The sequence below is a fragment of the Stegodyphus dumicola genome, chromosome 10 (genome assembly GCF_044657685.1).
Source record: "Stegodyphus dumicola isolate Sdum_Otavi_A_Nest chromosome 10, ASM4465768v1".
NCBI classification, from domain to species: domain Eukaryota; kingdom Metazoa; phylum Arthropoda; class Arachnida; order Araneae; family Eresidae; genus Stegodyphus; species Stegodyphus dumicola.
In genome coordinates this window covers 105,470,715-105,484,468 of record NC_140777.1, presented here as the reverse complement: position 1 = coordinate 105,484,468, position 13,754 = coordinate 105,470,715, and the positions used below count along the sequence as shown (strand labels likewise).

Genomic DNA, 13,754 nt, shown 5'->3' with positions numbered 1-13,754 from the left:
TAACAATGCAATACAAAACTTCCTTTTCTGTTTTGGATTTCCAGAAAAAAATATCTTTTTTCGTCTAACCAAAGCATGGACACAAAACGTGTTCCTTCCTCCGTAAGGGCAAAAGCAGCCCATCTGCTTAATCGCCTCTAGGCGGTAATCAAAGGACAGTAGGAAGCCATCACGACTTGTTGTGAGTGAAACGACTTGTTGATCGCCCTACAAGGAGGGGGGAAGAAAATCTAACAAAGGCCGTTTTCAGGACAATTTTGGTTTACTCCAAGTGAAAAAAAAATTGTAAACATGGTTAATTTTTACTGCAGTTTTCGAGACGTAAATAGATTTGAATGCGAGCCGCCCGGTGGGTTAAGCATCACCTTCAAAAATATTCAGAAATATATCCTGAAACAGTAGAACTCTTAAACAACTACCTGTATGTTCATGACATTATTGGTGGTCACCAAAATTTAGAACAAGCCCTGAAAACAAGTTTAGAAATTGTGAACATTTTTAATGAAGCTAGCATGTCACTACATAAGTGGCATACTAATTCCAAAGAACTCAAAGATATTTGGCATCGCAAAGAATTTTCGATGCAAGAATCTCCTGAAGTTGTCCCGATCAAAGTGTTAGGAATTAACTGGGATACGGATAATGATAATTTTTATTTTGACACTCAGCACTTGACAAATTTCATTTCCTCGTCAATCAACTCAAAACGTTTTCTATTGCAAACCGCAGGCCGTATTTTTGATCCTGTCGGATTTTATGGCCCTTTCACTATAAGAATAAAGCGTCTGATTCAGGAAATCTGGTCTGCCAAAATTGATTGGGACGATGAACTGCCACCTGATCTTAGTTATAAATGGAAAGCCTGGTACGAAGAAATTGAAGAACTGAACCACCTCAGAATTCCCCGCTACTATTTAGAAGGAATATTATATGCAGATGTGAAACAAATAGAACTCCATAGCTTTTCTGACGCTAGTTTGAAAGCTTATGGATGCGTGGTATATCTGAGAATAGTTTTGAACAATGGAACTTTTCAAGCAGTTTTTGTTGCTTCCAAGAGTAGAGTTGCACCTCTGAAATCCCTTACACTTCCTAGATTGGAGCTTTTGGGTGCGCTTTTATCCGCTAGATTGAGTGATAAAATAGCAAAATCTTTAAAATACGAAGCAATCCCCTTCCACTGGACTGATTCTCAAATAACATATTTTTGGATTTAGGGATCTCCCGAAAGATTTAAATCTTTCATCAAAAACAGAGTTTATGAAATTCAGAAACTAACTGAAAGCAATAATTGGCATTATTGCCGTGGGAAAAATAACCCCTCCGACATCATATCACGAGGAACTACTGTTGCTAATTTAAGAAATTGTTCACTTTGGTGGTTTGGACCAGAATCGTTGCAAAACAAACGTATAGACTGGCCAGTTCAACCGAAGTTTGACGTGGGAAACGATAAGCAACTAGAACTCCGTAGTAAGATATCTGTTTATGACGTTGTTGTGAAAAGACATGATCAACTATTGGATATAACAAAATTCAGTAATGTGCTGAAATATCTCAGAATTATGGCATGGGTTAGACGTTTCATTGCTAAGGCAAGAAAACTGCCTGCTAATAGTGGAACACTAAGTGCTTCTGAAATTCAGGACACTGAAATATTTTGTGTTCGTAAAGCCCAGATGGATTTCTTCACACCTGAAATTAAGGCTCTTCAATCTAACAAGTCGATTTCTCCAAGCTCTGATATATTCAGCTTGGCACCGTTTCTTGATGAAAATAAAATTCTCCGAATTAAGGGAAGATTAGAAGAAACCGAATATACAGTTGACGAGACGCATCCAGTTCTTCTTCCTAAAGATTCCAAATTTACTGAATTAATTGTAAAAAGGGAACATAATAACGTTCTGCATGCGGGAGTTGCAGCAACTTTAGCCAAACTAAGACAGAAATTTTGGATCCCTAAAGGCCGTCAGTTGGTAAAGAAAGTCTTAGGGAACTGTTTAATTTGTCGGAAATACGCAGTAAAACCAGCGAAACAAATGACAGCTCAGTTACCTAAAGATCGAATTGTTGAAACTCCACCTTTCTATGTTACAGGCGTGGATTTCACAGGTCCAGTTTACATCAGGTCTGGAAACGACATTCAGAAATCATACATCGTATTGTTTACGTGCGCTGTTACACGAGCGTTACATCTAGAACTCATTTCCAATATGTCTGCAAACAAATTCATTTTGGCTCTCAGACGTTTCATTTCGAGAAGAGGAAACTGTCGCACCTTTTATTCAGATAACGCGAAAACTTTCAAATATGCTGCCAAAGATTTACAGTATTTTTACAGCATAATTAAAGGAACAGACTTTCAAAATTTTCTAGCAAATGAAGGCTTGACTTGGAAATTTATCGTCGAGCTTGCTCCATGGTGGGGAGCTTTTTATGAACGCCTTATGAAAACCATAAAGGAACCATTGAAAAAGATATTAGGCAGAGCTCAATTGAATTTTGAAGAATTTATGACTGTGTTGACAGAGGTCGAAAATATTGTGAATAGACGTCCTTTGACCTACGTTTACAACGATTTACATGAACCTGAACCGCTTGCACCGGCTGATTTCCTATTGATCGGACATAAGGATGAATATCCATACAACTTTGCTGAGATCCTGAATAACTCTCCAACAAGAAAGAGTCTAATAAAACGAAAAGAATATCAGACAACGCTTATAAAACAGTTCTGGAAAAAATGGAAAAATCAGTATCTTCTTGAGTTGAGAAATGCTCACTTCTTCGGTACACCAGAAGCCAAGAAAAATCTTAAAATTGGTGATATAGTTTTACTTGAAGGAACAACTAAATCTAAGTTCCTCTGGGATTTAGGTCGAGTAATTCAAGTCTTCAAAGGACGTGATGATCTTGTACGATCATGTGTGGTAAAAACTAAAAAAGGGGACTTTAAGAGACCTGTGCAATTGATATACCCCCTTGAACTATCAGACTGAAAATGAACTAATTTTGTAACCTTTTAATTTTACTTCTTATATTTCATATTCACTAACATTAATTTTAGATAATTAGTTTAGTTATTACTAATAATTTACTGTTTGTAATTTGAATTAATATTTACGTATTGAGTAACATTTGAGTTGATGCAGTTAACTATATTTGTTTATTTTATAGAATTTTCTTTTGCAGTTTATATTTACATCAGTTGAATGTATTTGATATGTAAGTTGCTTTCTTATATTTTATTATTTGTACGCTTAAATAGTGATAATTTTTGCAGAAATTATCAGGTGGGGAGTGTGGAAAAATCCCCCAAATGATTTATGTATCGCCGTTAGAGGGCGCTTCGCTTCTGAAAAGGAATGTTAGTTTTTAGTTTGCGACGTAGTTAGTTAGCAGTGAACCTTCGAGGCAATCCAAGTTGCTTTGTAAATAAAATGATTATTTTTGTAGATTGTTGAAGTATTTCACTTCATTTAGAATTAGAACCACCTTTCGCAATAGGGGAAGAGATGGTTCTCCTCGCAAGAACTGGTTTCGCTTCCCAACAGAACCATCGGAAGAAAGATTTTAACCACGAACAGGTAAAGCAAAATGATCCCGTAACAGCATCAGCTCTAGTAAGTCTTGAGAATTCAGGTAAGAGTGTTCCGAACTGTAATTTTTGTGAAAAGAAACATTTTAGTGAAAAATGTTACTCTGCAAAAAAAAAAAAAAAAAAAAAAAATGACTTTAGCTGAAAAACAACAATTGTTGTTGAAAAAAGGTGCTTGTTTTTTTTGTCTGAAAAGAGCGAGTCACATTAGTAAATTTTGTCCTTTCAAAGGTAAGTTAAGTTGTTCTATTTGCAAAAGTTGTAATCATTTTGATGTAATGTGTAATCAAAAGCTAAAAAATAATGATCAGATAAATGTTTCAAAAGAGAGTTCTCTTTCTAACTGTAGCAGAAGCGAAACTGTATTTTTGCAAACGCTTTGCGTTCGAATTCAGTGTCAAGGTCGCGAAAAAATTATTCGCTGCATAATTGATAGCGGAAGCCAAAGTAGCTACGTTAGTGAAAATATGATGAGTCAGCTTAAAGCATCTCCACTTCGGGAGGAGACAGTTATACATGCACTGTTTGGGGAGGACGAAACGAAACCTAAACAACATGAAGTGTTTTCGATCGAGGTCAGCAATTTAAAAGGAACATTCGCACGTAGTTTTGAGGCATTATCGGAAAAAAAGATTTGCAGTTTTATTCCTAAGGTTAAAGATAAAGAGACTTTGAATGAATTAAAAGAAAAAGAAATCGAATTTTCTGATCCATTGCGAAACGAAATTGAAATTAACCTTTTAATCGGAGCAGATGTTATAGGAAAATTATTGACAGGAAATTCTATTGAATTACAGTCCGGGGTAACGGCTGTCGAAACGAAACTTGGGTGGACGGTATTTGGAAAACGAAATTCGGGTAAAAAGGATAATATTTTGAAAACATTTTCAATGCATGTCAGGAGAATTCCTCTGAATGAGTTATGGGAACTTGAAAAATTAGGAATATGCGCTCCAAACGAAACTGTTAAAATGAATGAAAGTTTTAATTTATCTGAATTTGAGAACAAAATGAAAATTCTTCCAGATGGAAGATATGAAGTAGAACTTCCGTGGAAATGTGATACGACACATTTAACCGATAATAAAGAATTATCCTGGAAAAGGTATCAAAAGATGATCTATAACTTCAGATGTAGTAAATTTTTCGATGATTATCAAAATGTGTTCAAGGAATGGGAAAGGTTGAATATTATTGAACGCGTACCAGAAACCGAACTGAATAAGGAATGTTATTTGCCGCATAGGCCTGTTATCAAATTAGGAAGTGAAACCACGAAAATTCGTCCTGTTTTTGACGCTTCTGCATCTGAGAAAGGGAAACTCTCTTTGAACGAATGTTTAAGTAAAGGAATAAATCTTATTGAATTAATGCCTGATATTCTAGATCGTTTTAGAATGTATCCGATTGGTATTAGTGCCGATATTGAAAAGGCTTTTTTAATGTTATCCGTCGCATCTAAAGATAGAGATTTTCTCAGATTTTTTTCCCATGCAATGAAGAGCAATTAATTTATAAGCATTGCAGAGTTGTGTTTGGAGTTTCTTCCAGCCCCTACTTGTTGAACGCATCTATAATGCATCTATTAGAAAACTGTCTACGCCAATATAGTGAAGTTGTTCAAAAATTAAAATCGTCATTTTATGTGGATAATTGTTTATCTAGTGTTTGTAGTATTGATGAACAGTTTACTTTTATTGAACATTTGAAATTAATCATGTCAAATGGATGTTTTAACTTGCGCGGTTTTGAAAGCAATGTGGCATGTACAAATGTTGACAAACATTCAGGGGATACTTCCGTTTTGGGGGTAATTTGGAATTTGGATAATGATACACTGAGGTGCTGCACAGATACAGATACATTGACCTGTGATACGAAAATCACAAAGAGGACAATTTTGGCAATTGTGCAGACAATTTTTGATCCTATTGGTTTATTAACGCCAACTACATTGCTTCCAAAACTGTTGTTGCAAAAATTGTGGAAAGTGAAAATTGCATGGGATGATGAATTGTCTCCGAATGATGTAAATATATTTTTGAACTGGTTTATAGAACTTAATGTTTTGAAAGATGTTACTTTGCCTCGATACTTGTTTATCAATGACACGTCTGAACTACATGTATTTGTGGATGCTTGCAAAGGGGCGTATGCAGCGTGCGTCTTTGTTCGATCAATATTAATTCTGAAGTAAAAATAAATCCCGTACGGGCGAAGTCTAGAGTATCGCCTTTGAAATCTTTAAGCATTCCTCGCTTAGAATTAATGGCCTGTTGTATAGGTTCTAGACTTGGAAATTCTATTATCAAGGCTCTCAGTTTGCCCGATTTAAAAGTTACCTTCTGGTCTGATTCAACCACTGCCCTTTGGTGGATAACAGAGCAAGGAAATTGGTCCGTTTTTGTCGAAAATAGGGTTAAAGAGATTCGAGAGTTGACGCGAGGTCATTCATGGAGACATGTCCCAGGGAAACTAAATATTGCCGACTTGTTATCGCGCGGATGTTTTGCGAAGCAAATGCTTCGGTCTAGATGGTGGGAACGCCCCTTGTGGTTGCGAGAAGGCCCTGAAAACTGGCCCACTGGTGAGATTATTTGTTTGCATGAAGAAATAGAATTGGAGAGGAAAAAGATAAAAATAGTGAATATTGATCTATCAAAAGACGCACCCCTTGGCATCGAATCGATGTATCCAATTATGACAAAATGATTAGAATGTTTGCATGGATATTTAGATTTGTAAATAATTGTAAAGGTGGTTCTGAAAAGAATAGAAACATTGAACTTTCACAGTATGAAATTGAAAATTCTGAGAAAAATTAAATTCGTTTGGTTCAAAATTATTATCTGACTGATAAGAAATATTATAATTTTATTGAAACGCTCATTGATGATGATGGTATTCTAAGAGTTAAAACGAGAATACTAAATAGAGATGACTATGAATCTTTTCTGTATCCAATACTGTTACCAGAAAAATGTGATTTCACTAAGTTATTAATCAGAAATGTGCATAATAAGAACTGTCATGCTGGGTGTACGTTAAAAAAGGGAATTGCACCTGATAAAATGGTGATGCAACAATATTCCTCCTCTGGACGACTTGTAAAAGTTCCAAAAAGACTTTATCTTTTAAATAATATTTGTTATGAGTTTGAGACTCAACCTGAGTCTCAAGGGGGGAGGATGTTGTGAAATGAACTGAAGTAATAACCGGCGCGAGGCGTCAGCCTGCGTGCTGAGTGTTTCGAATGTTTTGCTTGTAGACGAACGAAAGCTGATCTCGGAAGAGTGATACTGTTTTGATGGAAATAAAGAACTTTTTTTCATAAATAAAATATAATAAAGAACTCATTAAGAACTTTTTTGTCTTTATTCATAATGCACCCAGCCTCGGGTAGAGGCAGGCCCGCAACTGAACGAACTGTTTTGAATATATTTGATTTATATACTTTCTGTGTTCTTCGTAACAGATGTAGAAGGTCAGAACAGGGTTTTGAACCTTTATCTCAGGTCCTCGTGATAGGCTGATGTATTCTGTGATTAATGAGTAAGTCTATTTTTGTTCATCCTCCTTGCATTACTGTCTTCCTCCCTCCCCCCAAGTTCAACAATACCAAATATTGTCCATATAATCAATCATTCATTGACTTTTATACTATTCAGTCAATAGATTATTACCAAACGTTTTAATGTAGATAAATATATTTTGGAGAAACTGAGCAAATTTGGGTCTTGGAAAAACTCAAATTTGAACAATATTTTCTACTATTAAGCAATATTTTCTACTATTTAATACTTGCTATTTAATATTTGTCAAGTTTTTTATTTTCTAATTATTCAACCCCATGTACATTCACATGTTGTGCACTGGCCATTTTATTATGTGTCGAATTGTTTAAAATTAACTGAACATTGTAACAATCTCATCACAGTTTTTTGAATTGCCACATGCTGCTACATTTTTATTTTGGGTTTTAATTATTAATAACATTAAATAATAGAAACCTTAAGTTTTTTTTATACTAACTAGCTTTATATACCTGGTGTGTACCTTTAATAAGGCTTACTTGTACATTATATAAACTTGTATTTTATGCCAATCAGTCCCCCTCCCCACACATGTTGATGACAGCATTTATTCGTATTCCTTACATATTACAGCAATAACTCATACGTTTATCTTATGGATATCTGATGTGTGAAGGAATATGGGGAGAACACGTTTCCCCCCCTTCGGGGCGGAATTTTGAAAACGTTTGAAATTGGTTTTTAGGTATTCATATTCCATACATTTTAAAGCAATAACCTTATGTACATCTGTTTCTTTCTTATATGAAAAAGCATAAAAACACGTTTTTCCCACCGAATCTTAAAAAATCGCTTCCTAAATGACATCTTCGGTACAAAAGGAATAAGCTCCCAAGTTTTGATATCTGTATCTCTAATAGCTTTGGGCGATGATCTGTAGGTGAATAAATGAATAAATCATGAATTCTTCCTTTATGTAAAGATTTATAATAAAACATCTGAACAAATAAATATGTATACAATTATTATGTTTATTATACATATTTATTTAATATTATACATATTTATTTATTTAATAATTGTTATTATACATATTTATTTAATATTATACATATTTATTTATTTAATAATTGTTATTATACATATTTATTTAATATTATACATATTTATTTATTTAATAATTGTTATTATACATATTTATTTAATAATTGTATACATATTAACAAATATGTATACAATTATTAAATAAATATGTATACAATCAATTAAAAAGAAAACTATTTCAGAAAAACTAACAAAAGAAATTAATTTACACTCAGTAATGCGCACCCAGGTCGTAACGTTTTAAACGCATGGCATTTTAAAAAAATCGGCTTTGACCACCCCGAGCTCCTTGGAGTAAACACGCTGCGCGTGAATCTGAGCAAATGATCAGGGAGGAATCAGGAGGAAACTAGTATCTGAGGGGCTAGACGCTTGTTGCGCGAATTCAAAACCTATTTGACCAACGAATGAAGGTACGTTGGCATAACCAGTAGATCGGCTAAGCATCCGAAGTCGGATGGATAGACACAGCCCCAACTTTCTCAACGTGAAAAGATAAAAAGAAATTCATTTTATTTTTTAAACTTTATTCATTAGGCAACAGTTTGCATTGTTATGGCTGTTATGTGACGAGGAATGGTTTGTGTTCCAACGGTCAGTATTGAAAAAACAAAGTCGCATGTTATTAGGAGACGTCATGTGACATCGCATTTAATTTGACTGAAAGTAAAAGATAGTGGTGTTTGGTAAATAAAACAAAGTCAGAGCGAACTGAGCATTTACGGAAACGATTTTGCGATTGATTTGCGTTCAACTTGTTGAAGCTATTTCCGGATATGTGTAATGAAGTAAGTATGGCATGTTTGGTTGTTTTTTTGCAGTATTAAATCTTAAGTGAGGCAAGATAATATAAATTAAAATGTTTCCTGTGATAAGTATCGGTTGTTTCGTTATTTCTTTGACTAACGATAACAGACATTTCAGCGAGCTGTTTACGTTTCGTTATTATGTTTTTTAGTACTTGTAGAGTGCTGTAAAATCATTACGCATAAAATATAATTGAGCACTGTATTTTCAAAATAGGTTCTAAAGGAATTTAAAATTTAGATATTTTGAAGCTATAAGAATTAAAATTGTATTATTTTTATATTATTTATAAAGTTTCTTAAAATTTTTATAAGAATATTAAATCAGTTATCATTAACAAGTACTTGTTCAGGCTTATGAAATCAACACAATTATTTAATCATGAGAATTTGTTAAAAGTATGCAGCTTGTATTCTTGTGATTATGATTGTGAAATAAATTTATTTTTTCTTCCTGATTTAGATTGTTGATTTGGTTAATTTGTAATTGCTATATTTATTTAGATTAGGAACAGTTTTTACACAGATTTGTTTGGTTTTGTGTCTATGTTTGTTTGGGTCAAATCATAAAGTTAATTTTTGACTCGCTCAAAATAATTTTAAAAAAAATTTCACACTTGCATGACTAGACAATCATGATGCAATATTCTACAGAAATTCTTATAAAATTTGACACCGATTTTTTTTATTTAGCATTGAATTCTCACGTATCCTTGTGTAGTTATTAAATTAATTATCTCAAAACTTTTATCTTTTCCTAATGGATGTATAAAATTGTCTTCCGAATGAAAATTTGGGTAAAGTGTAGAATAACCCACTTATTTGTTTGGTGTTTGTTTGCCACTTTTTACAAGAGTAAGAAGGATCGGATTTTTGTCAATTATAGGTTGATGAGTACGTAGATAAAGTCAAGGGAGTGTGCAATGCCATTTTTGAGCAATTCTGGATTTTTTTTCAGTGAAAATAGGTCGATCTGTATTTGGATACTGAGTGTGTAGAATTCTTAAAAACGCGCCAAGCAGTGGGTGATTCTGCACTTTCCCCCAAAATTTTTCAGAATTTAAGCATAATTTACAGAATTTTGGTTTCTTCCCCATCAAAATTCTTCAGTATTTCCACGTTAAAACAACTACTGTGCTCAATCCTCAAAATTAGCAAATATGATCCCCCCAGTATGATGTGTAAATTTAAAATCTTACCGAACGTTTGTACAGTGACCATTTTAGCAAAGAAGTATGTATTTGATTTCTTTGTCCTCTATGATTCGTTGTTAAATCAAAAGAAGAAATGTTCCACTGTAGGCTGACCTTTAATATATCACTGTAAATGAATTAGATGCCTGATTCAAACAGATTTCAATGATTTGCTTCTAATTTCATGCCATTCACTAGATTGGGATTCCTTGGAAAAAGAAACTGTCTTGCATAATTCATTGCTATACTGGAAAGTTGGAACAATTTTCTGTGCATAAAGGCAATGATTTTCATTATAGTACAGTACAAAGTCCGTAATCCAGACTCATCAGGACTTCGGTGATTCCGGATTAGGGGTTTTTCTGGATTATAGATCATCAATTTAAATCTGGTAAGATGGCATGCAGAAATTATACAATTAAAAATATGAAACCGTAATTTATGAAATAAAGAGCAATTATGATCTAAAGGGTATCAGAATTTACAAAAAAAAAGTTTAATATTTATTTGTTTACTTTATTAAACACTAGCAGCTTCGTTGCCAGCCTTCGTCTGGCTTTTAAATGTACCAGGAAAATGGCTGAGGGAACACCAAACGTTAAATTTAAAAACTGAGTAAAATTTTACTCTGCAGAACAACTTCATAAAAAAAGTTATTACATATAACAAAATTACAATGAAATAAGCAATATCCCTTAATACAAACAAATTAACCAACTTCCCTTTGCAAAATCTTAAGAACTCAAATGGTATAAAGGAGGTTAAGAACTTTGTTTCCTAAAAAAATCCCTCAGAACTTTTTAATATCTTAAAAACAGTGAAATGAGCAATAAATAACATTAAAAGAATACAAAAAACAAAAAATTCTGAAAAGCAAGTGTAATTAATGATATTTTATCTTATACTAGCAGCTTCGCTGCCACCCTTCGTCTGGCTTTTAAATGTAACGGAAAAATGGCTGAAGGAAACACCAAACGTTAAATTTAAAAACTGCGTAGAATTTTACTCCGCAGAACAACTTCATAAAAAAAGCTATTACGTATAACAGAATTACAGTGAAATAAGCAATATCCCTTAATGCAAATATTAATTATCCTAATAAATAAATTAACCAATTTCCCTTTGCAAAATCTTAAAAACTGAAATGATATAAAGGTTGTTAAAACTCTGTTTCCTTAAAAAAATCACTCAGAACTTTTCATCATCTTAAAAACAGTGAAATGAGCAATAAATAACATAAAAGAATACTAAAAACAAAAACTTCTGAAAAGCAAAGTATAATTAATGATATTTTACCTTATATTTTCAAGAGGAAAAAATTACAATGAAATAAGCTATATCTCTTAATACAAATATTAATTATCCTAATAAAAATATTAACCAACTTTCCGTTGAAGAAAAAAAATCACGCAAAACTTTTCAATATCTTACAGACAGTGAAATAAGCAAAAAATAACATGAAAGCAACTCGAAAAACATAAAATTCCGCACAGAATTTCACTCTGCAGAACAACTTTATAAAAAAAAAAAATCAATAAAAATGCATTATATATATATATAAATGACAATGAAATATGCCAATCTCTTAAAAAGAGTGACATAAGAAATACGATGAAAAATTGTTGCCAAACCCATATTTCTAAAAGAATGAAACTATTCAAAATGATGTGATTTCATCAAAAATGAATCAACAACAATAAGACTGTTGCCGAAGTCACATTTTTAAAGATGTAAGATCTGAGAAGTATACTCAGAAGCTTCTTTTAAAAAAATTCTTTAAAAATACAAAATATTATTATTTTTCCAAAATTCTTTTTGTAAAAGCAGTCGCAAGGATGAAAGTTGAACGTGTCCAAAAATCAAAGAAAAATAAACTTTTTTAGAAAAAATCCCGTTTAAAACGTGTTAAACTCTCTTTGCTAAATAAATTCGTATTTAATCGATTTATTGGAGCACGAAATTTATTTTAAGTTCGTAAAATAGCTAAGTGCCTACGTTTCATGACGATGTGAAAAGGGAGTGTGTAGAGTAAAATCTCGCTTTCCTATAGCCCATTATGTCTCAAAATGACGCGATTTCGTCACAAAACATAAAATAAAAAAAATTCTAATTCAAATTTCGAAAAAATCGCTTCGAGGTGCACTGGCCCTTGTCTAGATGCACCTATGTACCAAATTTCGTAGTCGTGAGTCTATTAGCTTATGTGCAGCGCAAACGCAAGACACACACGCAGAGACAGACTCTTTCTTTTATTATATGTAGAGATTTTGAAGAGAAAAAAATTACAATGAAATAAGCTATATCCCTTAATACAAATATTAATTATCCTAATAAAAAAAAGTAACCTACTTTCCATTGAAGGAAAAAAAATCATGCAAAACTTTTCAATATTTTACGAACAGAACATGAAAGAAATTCAATAATGCCAATCTCTTAAAACACTGATATAAGAAATACGATGAAAAAGTGTCGCCAAATCCATATTTCTAAAAGAAAGAAACTATTCAAAGTGATGCAATTTCATCAAAAATCTATCAACAACAATAAGAAAGGAAATTGTTGCCAAAATCACATTTTTAAAGTTGTGAGATGTGAGAAGAGTAGTCGAAAGCTTCATTTAAAAATTTTTTTAATCATTTTTCCAAAATTCTTTTTGTAAAAGCAGTCGCAAGGATAAAAGTTTAACGTGTCCAAAAATCGAAGAGAAGTAAACTTTTTTAGAAAAAATCCCGTTTAATAGGTGTTAAGCTCTCTTTGTTAAATAAATTCGTATTTAATCAATTTATTGAAACACGAAATTTATTTTAAGTTCGTAAAATAGCTAAGTGCCTACGTTTCATGACGATGTGAAAATGGAGTGTGTAGAGTAAAATCTTGTTTTCCTATAGCCCAATATGTCTCAAAATGACGCGATTTCGTCACAAAACATAAAATAAAAAAAAAATTCGAATATAAAAAAAATCACTTCGAGGTGTACTGGCGCTTGTCTAGATGCACCTATGTACCAAATTTCATAGCCGTGGGTCTATTAGCTTACGCGCAGCGCGAACAAAAGACACACACACAGACAGACTCTTTGTTTTATTTTATGTAGAGATTTCTTTCGATGTAAATTGTTTAAGTTGCTTCGTTTTTTGTGCTAATACTTTCTCATTAATTCTATAAACAGGCATAATTTCTTGTTAAATTACAAAGTTCCACTGTTCATGTTAAAACTGAAAATCCCTTCAAAAAACCTAATAACTTTAAAAACTAAAATCATTTCAAAAATGTATGGTTAAAGAACATATAATCCTTACTGTTGCACGTGGTTGCGGCTGTATGCAACAACAAACTGTGCATATTGGAATTTGCCAGTGCTTTTAAGGATGAATTCATAACATGCCATAAGAGCCAATTTTTTGATAACAAAAACATTTAATCACATCACAATATTAAAACTTAATTACTACAGTCAACAGACAATCATGTTGGAGGAAAGCGAGCGACCAACCGCACCGAAGACGAGACGTGATTGTGT

General features: G+C 32.8%; 1 protein-coding gene across 1 annotated transcript in view; it reads left to right on the top strand.

The window, feature by feature from the left end:
• The first annotated feature begins 8,673 nt into the window (after nt 1-8,673).
• The window catches only part of LOC118192992 (phosphatase and actin regulator 2-like), a 290,734-nt gene continuing 285,653 nt past the window's right edge, over nt 8,674-13,754 (top strand). The window contains exon 1 of the mRNA XM_085825358.1: nt 8,674-9,023. The gene's annotated coding sequence lies outside the window, so the exon portion shown is untranslated. The remainder of the gene's footprint in view (nt 9,024-13,754) is intronic.